At 39.7% G+C, this 12,739-nt stretch overlaps 1 long non-coding RNA gene across 1 annotated transcript; it reads left to right on the top strand.

Moving 5' to 3' along the window:
* The first annotated feature begins 507 nt into the window (after window positions 1-507).
* LOC148801561 (uncharacterized) lies at window positions 508-12,547 on the top strand. Its single transcript, XR_016083854.1, has 2 exons — window positions 508-1,823; window positions 12,101-12,547. It is a non-coding gene; the product is annotated as an uncharacterized LOC148801561 (long non-coding RNA).
* Window positions 12,548-12,739: the final 192 nt, after the last annotated feature.

Here is a 12,739-nt window from a genome sequence, read left to right as displayed (position 1 = left end):
AAATAGGTCTAAGCACAATATACTAAATGTTACTTTTAATAGGTTAATCATTGTTTAAGTGCAAAGGAATAATGCTACCTTAGTCAAATGTGCTGCCTGATTCGAGTTGGGATCTCTTGCCAACAAAGTTGGGACCGTCCATCTTGCCATAAGACTTGGACCCGCCATGTATGAGATGTGCCATGTTAAATGGGAGACCGGATCAGCTCCTCACACATGGTACCTCACACCGACCTGACAGGCACATCCCACCATACATTAGGATCATCTCTCGTACTTATGTATTATTATTTACGGGAGATGTTCCCTTTGCACTGTGGGATGTGCCTGTGAGGTCGTTTGTGAGGTGCCCTGTCTGAGGAGCAGATTCCAATTCGTTAAATCGAGATGGGATGGGCTCCCATAGAAGAGTTTGGATCTATTCATCAGAGACTACTCTTCACACCGACCTCACAATATGAACCAGCCGCATATGGGGAGCATCTCCCCTACTTGTACATCTATTATCTCTCTCAGTCTGATCTCTTCTCTCTGCTCAGCTCGACCACCTCTAATTAGGGTGACCCTTGGAATGAATGGTTGCAACAGAGGTCCAGATAATAATGAATTGGCTTTTATAGCCAGCTCCAGTGTGAGCTTGTTGAAACTTAGGTCGATGCTGGATGGTTCTCAAACTGGAAAGGGAACTCTCATGGTTTGGGCCGGGGAGAGGTTAGTGAGAGAAGAGAGGGGGAAGGGGATTGATACGTAGGAGTTATGGGAGAGGTGAAGGTGGGTTAGGTGGAGAGAAGTGAAGCCGGAGAGGTGAGGGAGTGCCAGAATCATAGGAGCAATTCAAGGATGACCAAGGAGCAAGGAGGGATGGTGGTTACAGTTAGTGACTTTGCTTGATTACCTCCTTCACTTGACTTGAATGCTGAGTGCCCATTTATTAAAGGGTAGAGTGAGGGGTTGGACAAGTAACAACAGTGCAGAGACACAAAAACAAAGAAGAGGAAATTAGACATGGCTAACAGTGGCATTGGCGAATTGCGTTCTCTTCTCTCTGGCCTATAGGTACTTCATTAATAATTAAAAAGAAAAAAACAGACTTGAGAGGAGAGAGCGTGATTCTCTGTGTCCATTTGCTTTGCAGCTGAAATTGGAATTGGAACCAAAATCCTTCTCGGAATAGTCTATTCCTATAGTCTGTTTGGTTCAAACAGGAATGAGAATGGGAATTGAAATCAACAGGAATAGGATTTCATTCCCAAGGGTGGAGCAAGGAATGGCCATTCCAACAAGAATGGAAATGGGATTCTAATTCCACTCAATCAAACAATTGGAAGAGTGTTGAAATATATTCTGTTGACAAGTTCAACTTCAGTCAGGGCAAAGCCTATTCGAGCAGTTTTTACTGCCTTATATTGAGAATATCTTAATACTTATATACTTTATTTCATAGGGAAATATTCTCAATGCAATGCAAGGTTGCAAAATACTGTTAGAACAGTGTGGGCACAGATTTGCCCTGATAGTAGCGGATCTCTGTCACGCCCCACTAGCAAATTTGCATTGAGAACATCTCTTATACTTGATTAAGATGTTATGCAAGTCTGCGATGCCACCAATGTGATGTGAGGTTAGTTTCGGACGCACTCTGTGGGGCAAATCCAGATTCTGCATATTGAGGCAAAACACAATCATTCCAAACACTCCCTAATTTTTCCGAGGGTTCCTTATTTCATATTCGGCATCGGCGGTCACGAATCCCTCCGGTTCCGGTCGACTGCAACTCCTGACAACCACCTATTTTCTCCGTTCCGATCCTTCAATCTCTACCGGTATGTAATCTCTCTATCTCTCTCTATCTACTTCTAGCTTCCTTCTCTCCTTGTTATGAAGTGATAGTCGCAAATTTTATGCTACAGCGCCTTATTGATCTTCCTCTGCATTTTCAACATAAAAAAATGGTCCATTAGGGTTTAATCATGGGCTAAATATTGAAATTTATTCATCGCCCAGAGGATATTTACTTATGCTTGTAGTCAGTTTCTAAATGGAGAGTAGAGCAAACTTGAGTCAGAGCAAAATAATGGATCAATTTTCTATTGCCTATTAATATTGTTGTTTTCTCAAACTAGAAAATTATTTCCAAACTCAAGTAGACCAGAAACCACATATTCAGCCTAGGAAAGATAGGTGATGCCAAAAAGACTTTTGTTGTCATTTTCCCACTGCATATAAAAAATGGTGCTCTGTTACTTTACTTGTGCTGTTGTCTAGGGTTTCCTATGTCCATAAAATATCTCTATTTAAGTGAAGGTTATATCTTGCTAAAACTTTACTTGAGTAAACAAGTGATGCTGCAAATGCTTTGGTCAGAGAGTGTACTTTTAAGAGTATATTGAGCATTGGGGTTTTCATTTCCCTAAGAGAAGGCAATGAGAGACTAAAGAAGGAACTTGTATTGGGTCTAGAGTGAACATCTCCTTTCATTGTGTAGGTCTTTGGCTGCCAGTCAGAGAGTCAGGGACTTTGTCTGCCAAAGTGAACATCTTGTTCCATTGGGTCCAAAGATTAGTTTTTTTTTTTTTTTGATAGATTGGGAGATACAATTAGCAACGAGAATGATGTGGGATGGAGTGACCCCACGCACCTGAAAAACAAATAAGCATAAGCCTCGCATTATTTAGCTGTTTTTGGATTTCTGCCTCTTTGTTCACAGTCTCTCTTTTCCCTGGATTTAAAGCTAGCTCCTCTTGAGTGTCTTTTAGTTGATCCATTAACTTTCTCGTCTTTTATAGAATGTTTCCAAAAGTATGTTCCAACTTTTTTCAACTGTTCTGTCTCTCTTTTTTAAGTATTGTTGGCCTTTCGATCCAACATCTCACTGATTTTAGGATCTAGCAATAACTCTATCTAGGTCTTGGTTGTTCTCTACTTCTCCCACATCATTTCAAACCTAAATAGTTTGGGCCCGAAGTCTACTTTGTGGCCAGTATTATTCAAAATAGGAGTGTGATCTTAACTTAAGAAAGGTAGGTTTTCATTATAAGCTTTCGGACATAGTGTTCTCCATGCATGAACCGTTTTTTAAGAATCGGTAAAGCAATGTTCTCCATGAACCACTAACTAAGGTTCCATCAATTCTTTCAAAAATAACCTTGTTTCTCCAAGTATATTTACTACCTTTCGTTTCTAACTCCATCAAATTACAATTATCAATAACTTCATTGAAAGCCCTTGGTTGGCTAGGCATCACCCTCCTTCCCCAATTTTATCACTAGGATATTGAATTGCATTGATCTCCAAGGACCATCCATGGCAAGTTTGTCAAGTTTGCAATTTCTCTCAAGCACTGCCACTCCTTGATCACTCCTTTTTTCTTTTTCTTTTTTTTTTTTTTTTGGGGTTGGGGGGAGACAAGAGTACAACTCCTATTTAAGTTAAGCTCACAGTCCTTGATTAAGCATAAGCAATGAATAAATCTATGATAACATCAACATAGCACATATCATTTCTCCACATTAGCCAAATACGGCCAGCAAACCCCACTGGGTTTATAATATACCACTGATCAAAATGTAAACGACTAGCAAGCCTACTAACATTAAGCGATTGGGCTCTAGTTTTAAACAAAACCAAAATAGCAGGATGATAAACACGAATTAGTTCATTGACTTGATGCTTGAGAGTGGGCCTCCCCACTCCCCTACATTCCATGCCAGCAGTTTCACCGGTTTCTCTTGTTGATAGGATTTAGTTCTGGATCCATTCCTTCCAGAGTGTAACAGACCCTCTTTCCTTTCCACATTGATATGTAGACCTCCGAGTGCATTAACTTCATTTTTCTTGCTTTGACAACCATTTGAATTCTTTGAAACTTGATGTTTTCGGTTCTCTAGTATTTTTAATGTTGGTTTGAGTCTTGTTTTTCCAATTTGTTCACTATCATATTCTGACAATTCATATTCTCTTCTTGACATGGTACAACCCCTTGCACCCTTTAGGTCTCACGACAGTGGAGTTGTTATGGGCCCGCAAATAGGATCTTGTCACGGGTCGGTCCACGGGGAAAACCTCCTGTTTTCCCTTGTTCCTCCCTTTTCTTAAAGAACCTATCTTGCCGCCCAAAAAGGTGATTTGTTCAAGAGATCACCAACTCTCCTTTGTTCTCTTTCTTGACTGAAATTTTCGATATGTTTATTGAATAATATCAGCTCCTTAAATAAGAGATTACAAGAGGTAGAATCCTACTTTTAGGAAGACTCCTTGCTAATCTACTACTCTATCCTATTAAATTGATAAGATAAGACTGAACTGATAAGATTAGATAAGACTTCCTTAATCTATCCTACTGAACTGATAAGATAAGATAAGATAAGATAAGAACTGTAATTAGATAAGATAAGACTCCCTTAATCTATCCTACTGAACTGATAAGATAAGATAACTGAATAGATAAGACTCCTACTAATCCCTGCTACTGAAAGCAGATAAGGTAAGAATACTGAATAGATAAGATAGGATAAGAACACTAAATTGCTGCTGCTGAGAACACTAAATTACTGTTGTTGCTGCCAGTGCCCACATCATTACTCCCCTCCTGGACTACGAGCTTGTCCTCAAGCTCGAATTCAGGACGGGTGTCTTGAAACACAATCAAAAGAATCCAGGATAGGTGGAATGATTTTGCCCTCCTGGATCGTGTTCCAATGAAGAGGGTTCATCCTCAGACAGCTGCAGTGAGATACCAAGATTTGACCATGCATAGCTGCATTCTCTACCGCGGGCAACTGCAGCCTTAAGGTACTTTTGAGATGTCTTGAACTGTAGAGTACAAAGATTGTGAAGGCCAAGCCGGTGCCACTGAACAACGTCATCTGGATCCTCTTCTATTGCCTGCTTTAGTGCGTACAGAGCTCGCTGAGCCTTGTGAACCATGGCAAGTCCTGCCCATGCTATCTGAAGCTCAATTGTTGCAGAGTCCCCTTCTCTGAGTATTGAAGACATTTCATTCACAGCCCATAAAAGTTGTTCAGTGGGATCCTGAGACCTTTCTGCATCCTTGATACGATGAAGCGCAACAGCATATCGAGTTGACATGCAATTAGGCTCCAGTTTTGCTGCCTTCTCCAGGCACTTTCCAACACTTCTATGATCACCAGCCAAATAGTATGCATTAGCAAGATTCACCCAGATATGTGCAACCCTAGGATCTGATCTGACTGCAGCTAACAAACACTCTTTTGCAACATTTGCAGCCGCAACATGAGGCATACAAGCTCCTTCACCAGCGATGACGACCTTTCTTTGAACTCTCGTCGATGGAATCCTCGATGACACCGGATTCTTGCTTAATCGGAACATTCTGTGTGTTGCTAACCTACGCTAGGGCAATGACCTGTTGCTCGCCGGACGATTCTGCCATGTCTGGTCGGCGGCCGGTTGTGGTTGCAGCCCCTTCCGGGTTCCTTTCCTTGCTGGAAAAGTACAACTCCATAAAGCGCCTTAATTCTCGGACATCGTCCTTGATCTCGCGCACCTCCTTGCTGTTTTCCACGAGTCTGTACTCCAGATCATAAACCCTAGACGTCAATCGCTCAAGGTCACCCATGACGCCTTGCTCTGATACCAAGTTGTTATGGGCCCGCGAATAGGATCTCGTCACGGGTCGGTCCACGGGGAAAACCTCCTGTTTTCCCTTGTTCCTCCCTTTTCTTGAAGAACCTATCTTGCCGCCCAAAAAGGTGATTTGTTCAAGAGATCACCAACTCTCCTTTGCTCTCTTTCTTGACTGAAATTTTTTATATGTTTATTGAATAATATGAGCTCCTTAAATAGGAGATTACAAGAGGTAGAATCCTACTTTTAGGAAGACTCCTTGCTAATCTACTACTCTATCCTATTAAACTGATAAGATAAGATAAGGCTTCCTTAATCTATCCTACTGAACTGATAAGATAAGATAAGATAAGAACTGTAATTAGATAAGATAAGACTCCCTTAATCTATCCTACTGAACTGATAAGATAAGATAACTGAATAGATAAGACTCCTACTAATCCCTGCTACTGAAAGCAGATAAGGTAAGAATACTGAATAGATAAGATAGGATGACAACACTAAATTGCTGCTGCTGAGAACACTAAATTACTGCTGTTACTGCCGGCGCCCACATCAGGAGTCGATAACCTATCTGACAGACTTCATTGATTACCCAATTTACTGTCATTTATTATCAGTTCTCCTAATCGTCCCTTCACCATTTCCCTTATTTTCGTTTCTCTTATTCTTGGTGTACCTTTCTTTTTCAAGCATGTTTTTTCCACCCCTTCATCTTTATTTTTAAGATCGTCATCGGAAGTAGTGCCTCCACTCCTCCAGTTTATGTTTCCACTTCTCCCTTCTTTTATCCATTCGAATAGTGATAGGTTGGTGGAGTTGCTTAATTTCCAGTTTTGCAACCAATTTGTCATTCAGTACTCCTCTCATTCCTTATTGTATTTTTTCGTTTCTCTTACTCTTGGTGTTAGGGCTGGCAATTTTAACCCTGACCCTTTTGACCCACCCAACCCATTCACTTCAAAACCCACCCATTTCATCAGCAGGTCATATGGGTCAAGTGACCCATCCATTAGGGTCAAGGAAAAGGGTCAGGGTGGGTTGGGTCGAAGGTACCCATTGGGTTGTAAAGGGTCAAGGTCAGTTGGGTCAAGGAGAGGGTCAAGCAGACAGGGCCGAGAGAGAACATTGGAAATCAAAAATTGAACAGAGTTCTCAGTTTTTTTATCAGTTTTCTGTTCCACCATCGAAGCTGTTAGGGTTGATTGGTCAATAGCTATTAGGGCTTGGAATCTTTTCCGCCGGCACCAAATCAAGGGCAGGGTCGAAAGCTGCTAGGGTTTCAATGCAGCTGTTTCACCATTGAAGCTGTTAGGGTCAGTTTTTTCTCAATTCTATCAACTCTCTGTCTGTTCCGCCATTGAAGCAAGTTTCTTCTCTTAGCTTCAATGCTGTTGTTTCTCACCATGCCATTGTTTTATTGCTTCTATTTCTCAGAGTTCTCAAGTCACGTGTAGGACGGAGCTTTGGATAGGTAAACCTTTGGGCATATAGCTCATCTTCTTTAATTGGTTTGCATGTTGAAGAGTCCTAACCGCCCCCTATAGAATACCTAGAGAAGTTCAACAATACCTGAGCGCCCAAGATCAGATCAAAATTGAAGAGTCCAACTTGACTAGAACTCTTCCCCATACTCCAATTCTTCCTGATTTTGATGCCAAAACATAGATCACCCTCCTGATGACTAGACTACACCAAAAAATCCAAGAACTGGGCAATCTGAAATAGATCGATCAACCCTTTATGCAATCGGCTGATTTAGGACTGCATGGAAAAAACTCTAAGAAACCCTAGTCGAGCTTCGATACCAAGTAGAAAAGTGCTGAAATAAAAAATCTGTAAAAGAAAAGATTATTTCTTGTAGAAGAAGAGAAGAAAGGAGAAAAGGAAGAAAAGAGATTTGAGAGAGAAAAGGGGGCAATAATGCTGGCCGCCCTCTTCACTATTATTTATAGTCTAAAATAATAAAGAGTACAAAGACCAATATACCCTTATAGGGCGGCTAACACATAAAACAGCATAAAAAAATTAAAATAACTGCTCAGAAAGGACCCAACAAGAGTGCTGTGGTCCCCACTTTCTATCTAAATAATAAATAATCAAAAACTACCACTATAGACAACACAATTTGTCGAAAACCTCAACAATTCTGAACCCAATTCACATTTAACTCACCTTGTTTCAAATTTGAAATTCTAATGGTGAATTGGTGATTATTTTTTGGATCTCCTCCGATTCTCTATCCTTCAGAATATCAGTTTCTTTACCAGAAAACTCTTTCCTCAAGTTATTATTTTGCTTAACTGTCCATCGGAAAACACAGGTGCAGCTTTCATCTTTCCCATTCCTTGTAATTGTCTGACCATAGGTTTTCGGATTAGTATTCTTCTTAACCGTTAAACTTGTAAAACTATGGGTAATGCCATCTTCATTCTTATCCCCGGCATGTTTACTGGAAGCTTAGACATTTTGAGTTTATTTTCCTTTAAATCCCCAGTCAGATTACCCATTAACTTCAATACATGGTTTGCAGAGGGTAAATAAGTATTTGGACATCTCCTGACTTCGAGCAATTCTTGTTACTTCCAATTTCCTTTATAGATAACATTTGATGTGTACAAACAACATCTTTCACCTTCATATTTCCAGATGCATGATAAAAGTTCTTAATTTTGTTGCATATCTCACTAAATCCTACTCCTCCCACCCTCATCTTGATCTGAGCTGAGGTGTGTTTTTCGATTTATGGAAGAGTCCTTGCCTGGTTTATTATAGGAATGAGTTCCTTTACTCAACCAAGAATATTGTCCATTTCTGGATGTTAGGTCCACTCCTCTAGCCATTTCTATGTTTAAAGCCACCTTCTTTCTTTTCTTTTTCTTTCCTTTGATCCCCATGAAGCTTTTCCTTAAAAAGGACCAGGATTCAAGTTTCAACCTAACAAGAAAAGCGCCAGTTAGCAGACTCTAACACTAAACAAAAATGAGGATTAAGAAAACAAGAAGTACCACAGAAATAGCAAAGATTTCTAAGAACTTAAGCAGCCTAAGAAAACTACATATAAGACAAATAAATAAATTATGAAAATGACAGATAAGTGTAAGAGAGAACTCCCTATTCAGTGTTTCATGTTTGAGGATCATCTTCTTCGTTCATCCTTGGTTGTGGTACATTGAGCATCTTCCATGCTTTCAGTAGTCCATTCCATCCAGCTTCCAGGTCATCAGTGGTTATTTTATACTTCCATGGACAACAGCAAGAAGCAAATTATATTAGGGAATCATTGATCAAATTACTAGCAGGATGCTTTGTGGGGTGTATTGGGTTTTGATTTTTATGTTTTGGGAGTTTTTTAGCCTCTTTTTTTGAAGGTTGGCTCACCTCATTTTGGGGTCCAGATTTCTTTGTAAATTGTAATTTACTTTTGCATTTTGATTTAAATGGTAAGTGTGCTGGAGATGCAAGGAGCTCTTTTTCCCTTTGTCCACACAAAATGGTTTGGCTTCATGATTGTAGCCTTGCAAGGAGAGATGCAACCCATCTCACATTTCCCAGAGACTAATTAATTATGTCATCTTGAGGTTGCAACCTCTGAACCAGGGGAACATTTAAAGTGTTTGAAAGTTGTTGGTGCCTTTTTAGCTAATATCTGGTTTTTTATCACTGATCATTTATAATTTGCTTGATTTTGAAGCAGCCAATCAACCTAAATCTTAAGACCAAACAAATTTTCCATTTTCTAGTTTCTGTGCAAATTACCCATCTTACTACAGATGTGAACAATTCTTTCATCCTTCTGAATTGCTATGACACAAGCAACACTTTCCCATTACTGTTCCCAATGCTAAAGATTTTTTTTCCTACTGGTGTCTTGCAGACAATTTACTTGAGATATTTTTTCCAAATAATATGACATCATGCATGAAAATACATCACTCAAGCCACAGCTGAGAACCATTCATTACTAAGCTGGATTGGAGACACCATAGTTGTCAAGGCAACTAGGTGATTCTGAGTTGACACTGGGGCGCCTAGGTGTTGCCTTGGCGATAAAAATTTTATAATATAAAGAACTGCTATAACTAAGGCAGGCGTTTTGATCTTTCAAGGCATAAGGCTCCCACCTTGTCATTTTTGTCGCCTAGGCAGGCGCTTAGTTGCCTAGTTGTTATCACTCAAGGCATTTGAGCAAAGTGCCCAGCCAAGGGCACCTAGTCACCTAGGTGACACCTTGACAACTATGGGAGACACATAAGCAAAGTCCTTAGAAACAGAGGCCCAGGAGCCAATTCTACCAAACACAGTATTGATCAGTTTTCTCCACACACCTAGACCAGCTGGAAAACATTTTCTGTTTCATTTAGTCCAACTGGTCCAGATTATAGCTGCAGGGACAAGCTGCTAGATTCCTTTCCCCTTGGCACTACATCCAGGTTTGTACCAGGTCCTTAGAAGATCCAATAAGAAACCAGGCATAACTCAGGCCACCAGGATGTCACCCAAAGAATTAGAGCAGGATGGGCAAAATGGAGGGGTGCATCTGAACTTTTATGTGATAAGCAAATACCACTTAGACTAGAAGGCAAATTCTATAAAACAGTTGTAAGTCCAGCTGTGTTGTATGGAGCAGATTGTTGGGCAATCAAGAAACATGTCTAGAAAATGAGCGTGACAGAAATGCAAATGTTAAGATGGATGAGTGGAAAAACTAAAAAGAATAGGATCAAGAATGAAGTCATCTATAGAACCTAGGCTTAGCCCTAATAGGTGATAAAATGAGAGAAAGTAGACTAAGATGGTTTGGTCATGTGCATAGAAAACAATCAACAACACCAATTAGAAGTGATTTGTTACAGGTTGAAGGGGCTAGAAGGGCTAAGGGTAGATCAAAAAGGACATGGGTAGAACTGTAGCAGTAACAAATGATTTAGGCACCAATAATTTAACAATGGATATGACTTTAAATAGAACGGATTGGTGAAACAGGATTCATGTAGCCAACCCCAAGATAAGGCATGAACGATGATGATGATGATGATGATCCTTCAAGCTGACTGACAGTGAATGAATAGATGATTAACATTCTCCATATCCTGGTTGCAGAAGTCACAGGAATGATGAGTAATCTGCACACCTCTATTTTGCAAGGAGACCTTGATAATGCACTTCTCCAAGGCAGCTGACCATACCAGGAACCACATTTTGGAAGGAATCAGTGATCTCCCAATCAGATTTGAGGGGAACTGATTGTTGTGGGTTCTGCTTAAGATCTTAGTGAAGGATTTCACAAAGAAGCAACCATTGTTTCTCCCACTTCCAGCACCACTTGTCTTCACAACCCAGCCTTATATTTTGGTTACCCAGCAATTGAAGGAGATCCAGCAGGCCTGCCATCTCCCAGTCAAAAAGCTGCTCCTATGTCCAGGAGCCCACACAACCTGACTACCAATGATTTGGTAGGATTCAGTAGAGCTGCAAATGAATCAGATCTGATCCGATTCAGATTCAATCCGATCCATTAATTGCCGGATTTGGATATCTGTTTAGTCTTAAACGAATTGAAGATGATCGGGTTTTATGATCCGTTAAGTAATCGGATCAGATTCGGTTTGGAGGAACTCTCTCCTACCTCTGCTCATTCAACCCCCAGGAAAGCCTAAACATCTTCCTACTCTTCCAGTTGGTGCCCCCTGCCTTCTTACATAATGCTTTCCCTTTCTCCTTCTAATATCTCTGCTCTATGTACTTCAGGAATCCTAAAGTCTCTGCTTCCATTCTAATAATCAACACCCTAAGCTGATCCAAACATATTGGTTGACCATTCTGATAAAAAAATACATATATATTCGTTGACCGGAATGATAAATTGGTATTTTTGGCAAAGCATGATAACATCATAGCTATCAAGGCGTCGCTAGGTGACAGGATGTCTTTGGTGATGCTTAGTCTGAATGCCTTCACTATGTCAAAAAGACAACTCTCTACACAACTAAACGCTCTCCTAGGCAATAAAATCACAAGGCAACTTATTTTAATATTATAATGGCTGCATCTTCTTAGTATGTGCATTGATGTATTCTAATATATATCACCCATGCTTAGTTTTAAGGTTTTAGCATTGAAATGCAAAATTTCCAAGGGTTTCAAGAAGACGAAAAGAAAGAAAGGAGAAAAGAATAAAGTGGTTTCTTCTTTTTTTTATACAACTACTCACACACACACACAGACATTAAATAAATTAGTGGCGGCATCCCTTGTTCTTTTTCTCTTTTCCCTACTCCTTATCTTGAACTTTTCTTTTATAAAATAATAGCCTTCCTTAGTTGCTAATTTGATATGAAATCATTCTTTTAAATACTTATTATATTATACTATATTGATTTTTGAAAATATTGAAATTAATAGATTTTAAATACTACTATCTTTTAGATATGATGATTTGTCATGTTTTGAGAGGAATTTTAATGTTATTAATAGTGGCTGCATCTTCCAGCTTAGGCGCCTGGTCCCTTGGACAACCTGTAAGGGAGATTATGCAACTAACAAGGGAGCTTGAAGTCAGGTCTAAATGGAGTAGGAGATCAGCCAATGCAATGGCTAATACTTTAGCAAAGCAAGGAGTTAGTTGGCAGAACCTTTTTTGGGCCTGTTTGTAATCTGTGGAGGGGTCACCTTGTTTTTTGAAGGTGACAGTTGTACTAAGTTTCTTAAAGAATTAATGAAAGTTACTGTTTCCAATCAAAAAAAAAAATGAATGTTGATTGATATATAAAACTAGAGAAATAATCTAGAATTTAGTTTTTTATTTTGTAAAATTTCATTGCCTAGGCACTCTACTATTGCTTGCATGCCTTGGCAACTATGGATAACATAGACTTGTTGGTACTTAAGCAAGTTACCTTTCATGATAACGGGCATAATGTTTACAATATTGGTGGTACTTCGCATTTTCTTAATTAATTGTCAATTTATATTTGCCAGAAGGTGGCATAAGGAGGAGAGCTAAAGGGGGCAGTAGTTAATTTATTTGCAGTAGGAACAAAGAGACACGTAAGACACAAGTGAGTGCATGTGGTTCAGATCAAGTTGTAAATGAAGTATCAAAATGATGGAATCAGATTTTTTGTAGCGC

The sequence above is a fragment of the Nelumbo nucifera genome, chromosome 3 (genome assembly GCF_055504915.1).
Source record: "Nelumbo nucifera cultivar China Antique chromosome 3, China Antique-T2T, whole genome shotgun sequence".
NCBI classification, from domain to species: Eukaryota; Viridiplantae; Streptophyta; class Magnoliopsida; order Proteales; family Nelumbonaceae; genus Nelumbo; species Nelumbo nucifera.
This window is presented reverse-complemented; position numbering and strand designations above follow the sequence as displayed.